General features: G+C 52.7%; 1 long non-coding RNA gene across 1 annotated transcript; it reads left to right on the forward strand.

The window, feature by feature from the left end:
• Window positions 1-621: 621 nt before the first annotated feature.
• LOC144578886 (uncharacterized) lies at window positions 622-4,747 on the forward strand. The gene is made up of 2 exons (XR_013525347.1): window positions 622-766; window positions 3,109-4,747. It is a non-coding gene; the product is annotated as an uncharacterized LOC144578886 (long non-coding RNA).
• Window positions 4,748-6,162: the final 1,415 nt, after the last annotated feature.

Here is a 6,162-nt window from a genome sequence, read left to right on the forward strand (position 1 = left end):
CTTCAAGTATTTGACTTAAGGCCTAAGTAGCTGGGCAGGCTGGTAAGAATAGACAAAACAAGCTATTTTGCAGACTAGTCAACTTTTATCTTAGACTAAACTTCTTTGGTTCAAGTGAGGGTAACTAAAGGGCAGAGAAGCGAGGGTTGGGGAGGCAGACAAGCAGGCATCAGCTATCCAAGCAGGGGCCTAGTATATCCTGTTCCTTTTGTAGTTTGCTGACCTAAGCCGATTCAAGGCACTTTGTCTTGGAAATGGGCCACTGTATATGTTTGGAAAACTCTGCCCCTACCGCAAACGCTCTCTCTCTCTCTCTCTTTCCCTCCCCCACAAAGAGGCTCCCTTATCTCTCACTTTACATACCGGTCCTAGCCCTCCCGCCGCCCAGCTTCCCGCCGCCCAGCTTCCCACCCAGCAGTTCAAACTGACCAACAGTTGCCCACCACCTCGGCTTTTGGCTTCCCCACCCCCCAGCCCTTCAGCCCCCTATAAAACAACCCTGCCCCTCTGAGCAGCGCGGCCATTTTTCCTTTTCGTCCCGGCTGGCCTGCCCGGAGGCTCTTTCCTCTCAATAAAGCCTGAACTTAAGGAATTTCCTCTAGCCTGCGGTCCGGTTTCTTTCCCAATGAGCCCAGTCTTCCCGCAGAGGGTAGGTCGGACAAATGGTGCCGAAACCCGGGACGGGAGCTGGGGCTGTTGGCCCGGCCACGGCCCCCCTCCCCGACCTACCCAACACTGGCCCTGCCACCTCCACGTTCCGATTAAGGTAAGCCAAGTTTTTCTTGCTTTGCCTTCCCCCGCTTCCCGTCTCCTCTTCCTACGGCATGGTGCAGTTGCTCCCTCTCCGGCGTTCCGCACGGACTCCTTGCCTAGTCTCGGCCGAGCCAAGGTAGTCTTCCATTCCCGCTCCAGGAGCCTTCCGAGGGACAGCCGCCAGACGGGGGACGCCCCTCTGACCGCTTCCCTTTCCGTACTTAATTGTACTCCGGGGAATTTGCAACGAACGGGGACGCCTTTTCGTTGCATCTGCCCATCCGCGCCGGAGAGTCTGTAGCTGCGCCTGCCATGGGAAATTCGGAGTCCAAAATACCTCTGAGCACCCCCCTCGGGTGCTTGCTGCGAAATTTTACCAAATTGGGATATTCCCAAACCCTCAGAAAGAAAAAGCTTATTTTCCTGTCCCACGTGGCTTGGCCCCAATACAAACTCAGTAACCAGTCACATTGGCCCCCGACTGGCACTTTTGATTTCAACACCCTCCGAGATCTCGACGATTTTTGTCGCCGCGCGGGCAAGGACAATGAAATTCCTTACGTCCAGGCTTTTTGGGACCTCCGTACCCACCCCAACCTATGTTCTTCCTGCTCCACCTACCAAATCCTCTTATCTCGAACCCCCTGTAAATCTTCCTCCACTACCTCTCCCCCTCCCTACTCCTCACCGGAGGATCTGCCTGAACATCTGTCCTCTCCTGCCAATCTCAGCAACCACTCGCCATCAACGGCACGCCCTTCCCCCACTCCCTCTGCACCTCCTACCTCAGAGGCCATGCCTCGCTCTCCCTCTACTCCCTCCGAGCCCCCTCCCTCAGAGGCTGCACTTCCTCTTGCCTCTCCAGTGGCGGCCCACACCCGCTCCCACCAGCCAGCTATCCTGGCCCCACTCCGAGAAGTAGCAGGCGCAGAAGGTTTAATCAGGGTCCATGTTCCTTTCTCACTCCAAGACCTGTCCCAAATTGAGCAACGTTTAGGATCCTTCTCAGCCAACCCGTCCACCTATATTAAAGAATTCCAATACCTCACTCAAGCATAAGAAGCCCTAGTCCGGTACACTCGACTAGATCCAGCTCCCAAAACGGGGCCACTGTATTAGCCTCCCACTTTATCTCCCAATCAGCACCTGACATAAGAAAGAAACTAAAGAAAGCAGAAGAGGGGCCAGAGACTCCCATCCAAAACCTGGTAAAAATGGCCTTTAAAGTATTCAATGCCAGGGAAGATGCGGCTGAGGCTGCCCGCCAAACTCGCATGAAGCAGAAGGCTGCCCTCCAGACCCAAGCCCTAGTGGCGGCTCTAAGGCCGGCAGGGAACCAGAAGCCCAAGGCCGAAACCCATGCCCCTCCAGGGGCATGTTTCAAATGTGGAAAGGAAGGACACTGGTCCCGAGCCTGTCCACAACCATGGCCACCAACTAAGCCTTGCCCTATCTGTCGGCTCCCGGGACACTGGAAGTCAGACTGCCCCAGCTTCCCCAGGGTGCCGGTTCCTCAAAACAGACACACTGGCGTTACGCAGCCGGCGGTCACCCTCAGTAGGGAGGAGCCTGCTTGCCAGGAGCCGACCTCCGAGGGAGCTCCGTTCCCTAGTCTACTAGGGCTGCTAGATGACTAGCGGGGCCCTGGCTTTCCGACTCCGGTTACCCTCGCCGAGCCTAGGGTCACAAGACATGGGGGCTACCTACTCCGCACTTCCTTCTTATTCTGGCCATCTCACCCCTTCCCAGGTCTTAGTCATGGGAATCGATGGGACCCCAAGTATCCCCTACCAAACCCCACCACTCATGTGCTCATATAACTCCACTCCCTTCACCCACTCCTTTTTAGTAATCCCCACCTGCCCAGTTCCCCTTCTGGGGTGAGACATCCTTTCAAAGCTGAAGGCCGTCATAACCTTCCCCACCGCCAGCCCACACAGCCTTTTTCTCCTAGCCCTCAATACTCTGCCTCAGAACTCCAGACCCTCCAGTCTACCCCCGGGGTACAGTTCAAGGATGACTGGGCCTTCAAGCATAACCTCCTCATCCTCCCTGAAAAGCAAAGGTACCAGATAATCCAAGACATCCATAATTCACTCCACATTGGGCCTAAAGCCTTATACCAGTTCCTCCACCCACTTTTTCACCCCCACCGCCTCCTCAGTACCATACAGGAAGTCCAGTCCTCATGTACTGTCTGCATGAAAACTAATTCCCAGGGTTCCTGTCATCCCCGGCGCCAGCTTCATCAGCTACGCGGGTTCCTACCTGGCCAAGACTGGCAAATTGATTTCACCCATATGCCAAAGCACAAACAGTACCGGTATCTGCTAACCATTGTTGACACTTTTTCAGGCTGGATTGAAGCTTACCCCACAGCCTCTGAGTCTGCCGGGACAGTAGCCACTCATCTCATTCAAGACATCATCCCACGCTTTGGACTCCCGGCTACCATACAGTCAGACAACGGCCCAGCCTTTATCTCCAAAGTCACTAATGCCGTTTCTACCTCTCTAGGAATTCAGTAGAAGCTACATGCTGCCTACCATCCTCAGTCCTCTGGTAAGGTGGAACGGGCCAATGGCCTAATAAAGGAGCATCTGACTAAGCTCATGCTTGAGCTCTGCCAATCCTGGGTAACCTTACTTCCTATCACCCTCACCAGGGTAAGAGCAGGCCCCCGGGACCCATCACAGCTTAGCCCATTTGAGCTGCTGTATGGTTGCCCCTTCCTACTTTCAACTCCCCCACCACCAGAGACTACTCCTCTAGACAGCTACCTCCCCTACTTTACTCTCCTTCGCAGCCTTCTCCGAGAACACGCCAACGCTTCTCTTCCCCAACCCACCCAGCCATCTGAAAATACACAGAAAGTCCTCCCGGTAACCCTAGTCCCTCGACTCACTATATATTCCCCAGCCGAATTCCAGATGCTGCAAGCTCCCCATCGCCGCACCCAACGAGGTGCCTTCCTACCCATTGCCGTTGGAGTCTCCCTTGCTGGTTCAGCACTTGCAGCAGGATTAGGAGGAGGGGCACTAGTCCACTCTCACCTGGCCATAGCCCGACTGACCTCACAACTCCAAGCGGCTATTAATGACTCTACTGAGTCTTTAGCATCACTCCAACGACAGATCACCTCAGTTGCCCAAGTTGCCTTACAGAACTGAAGAGCCCTAGACCTGCTCACTGCTGAACGAGGAGGGACCTGTATCTTCCTACAAGAAGAGTGCTGTTACTACATCAGTGAATCCGGCCTAGTAGAAACCCGAATCGAGAGCCTCCAGAAACTCAAAACTAACCTGCAGAGTCAGAAGTTCTTGGCTGAAGCCACAGCGTGGTGGTCTTCCTCTATGTATACCCTCTTGTCCCCATTGCTTGGGCCCCTAGTAGCTGTTTGCCTAATCTTACTTATTGCTCCTTGCTTTCTCCAGTTCCTACAGCGGCTCTTTCAAGAACTGACTGGAGTCACCATCCACCAGATGCTGCTCCAACCCCACCCTGAACGAGTGCAAGAAACAGACCTCTCCCCAAACCTCCAGGCTCCTTAGGAAAAGAAACCTCTTCAGAACCCCCCGTCGACCCTTGTCAGCAGGAAGTAGCCAGAGAGACAACCGACGCCCCTGACCCCCTCTTTTTCTTTTCTTTAAGGAGTCGGGAATGTTTGGAAAACTCTGCCCCTACCGCAAACGCTCTCTCTCTCTCTCTCTTTCCCTCCCCCACAAAGAGGCTCCCTTATCTCTCACTTTACATACCGATACCGGCCATAGCCCTCCCGCCGCCCAGCTTCCCGCCGCCCAGCTTCCCACCCAGCAGTTCAAACTGACCAACAGTTGCCCACCACCTCGGCTTTTGGCTTCCCCACCCCCCAGCCCTTCAGCCCCCTATAAAACAACCCTGCCCCTCTGAGCAGCGCAGCCATTTTTCCTTTTCGTCCCGGCTGGCCTGCCCGGAGGCTCTTTCCTCTCAATAAAGCCTGAACTTAAGGAATTTCCTCTAGCCTGCGGTCCGGTTTCTTTCCCAATGAGCCCAGTCTTCCCGCAGAGGGTAGGTCGGACAGTATACATTATTTCCTTCAGTGTTATATGTTGGCATACTTCGGGGGTCTTGCCTCCCTTCTGCTGTGATTCTTCCTGTGGCATGGGCTGTCCACATGTGCAGTGCCTGTCAGTGCTGTTGACAGGCCACACATGCGGCGTGTTTACTGGAGTTCTGCACATGCCACTTGAGCCGTTTTTCCCTCACCAGTCTAGCGTTCTTCCCTTACTAGTGTAGAGTTTGAGAGGAAGGTCATGTACCTATTAAACTCCGCCATTTTGCCTCTTCGAGTGCATGCTTGAGCCCACTGGCCCAACTTCTGAGATCTTCTTGGGAAGCTGCTGATCACCAGTTTGGTTATTTATTTATTTATTTTTCTGTTGGGTGACTGCCTTTCCCAGGCAGTCTCCCAATACGTAGATAATTGGCTGCCAACAATTGTTATTTTAGAGAGGTAGTTCAACAGCCACCTGACCATCATGTGATGTCCTCCTGACATTCCTGGGGTGTGCGTGTGTGTGTGTGTGTGTGTGTGTGTGTGTGTGTGTGTATGTAGGACCCTCTCCTGGGCGGCTCATGTCTGACTAGCTACCTACTGTCTTGTATTCTTCCCCACACATACCAGTGACTTCCACTGGAGGGATGGAGCCTCCTTCCAGGAAAACCATTCACTTCCTTCTAGACAGGTGCTCGCTAGAATGATTGGCCTCTTGTTTCTCCAAGTTGATTCTCAGTCATTGTTTGGAATCTCAGTGGAACATCAATTCATGTGCCAAAATTGAAAGAAAATATTTAATCCCGAGTTTCTCCTTGGCTCCTCCTTGGCAGTGTTTCACATCTCATACAATCTATATTGACAATGGCCGGTCATCTCTCCTTTACTTTGTGACATTGAAGAAAACCAAAATATTTCTCTATAAAATATTAAAGATTGTTGAGCTGAAGGTTAAAATGCAGATGGTGGATATCGAGACTCCTTATCCTTGCCTGATGGGAAGACGGTGGTGATTCACAAGGACAAAAAGTCTTTCTCCCTGTTTCCCCTCTTTTCCCATCTAAAGACAGAAGCAAATTTTGACTTCACTGGAGATGGCTCTGGCTCTTATCAGCTCAGAAACTGGCGCCAGCAGGGCTAGGGGAATCTGGGAGCAAACTTTACTCTCTTCTCACAGTTTTCCCACCTTGAGAGACTGGAGATTTTATATCTTATCACTGCTCTAAGATTTATTGCTCTGTGGTAAGATACAGGTTAAGCAAAGCCCCTGGACCACTGCTTTGGGGCAGCTGCTTTCTCCTGTGTGATGGGCATGGCATGCATGAATACAAATGCTTGGTTTTCTCCTGTTCATTTGTGTTTTGTTAACAGGAATC

This window comes from Callithrix jacchus, chromosome 13 (genome assembly GCF_049354715.1).
Source record: "Callithrix jacchus isolate 240 chromosome 13, calJac240_pri, whole genome shotgun sequence".
NCBI classification, from domain to species: Eukaryota; Metazoa; Chordata; class Mammalia; order Primates; family Cebidae; genus Callithrix; species Callithrix jacchus.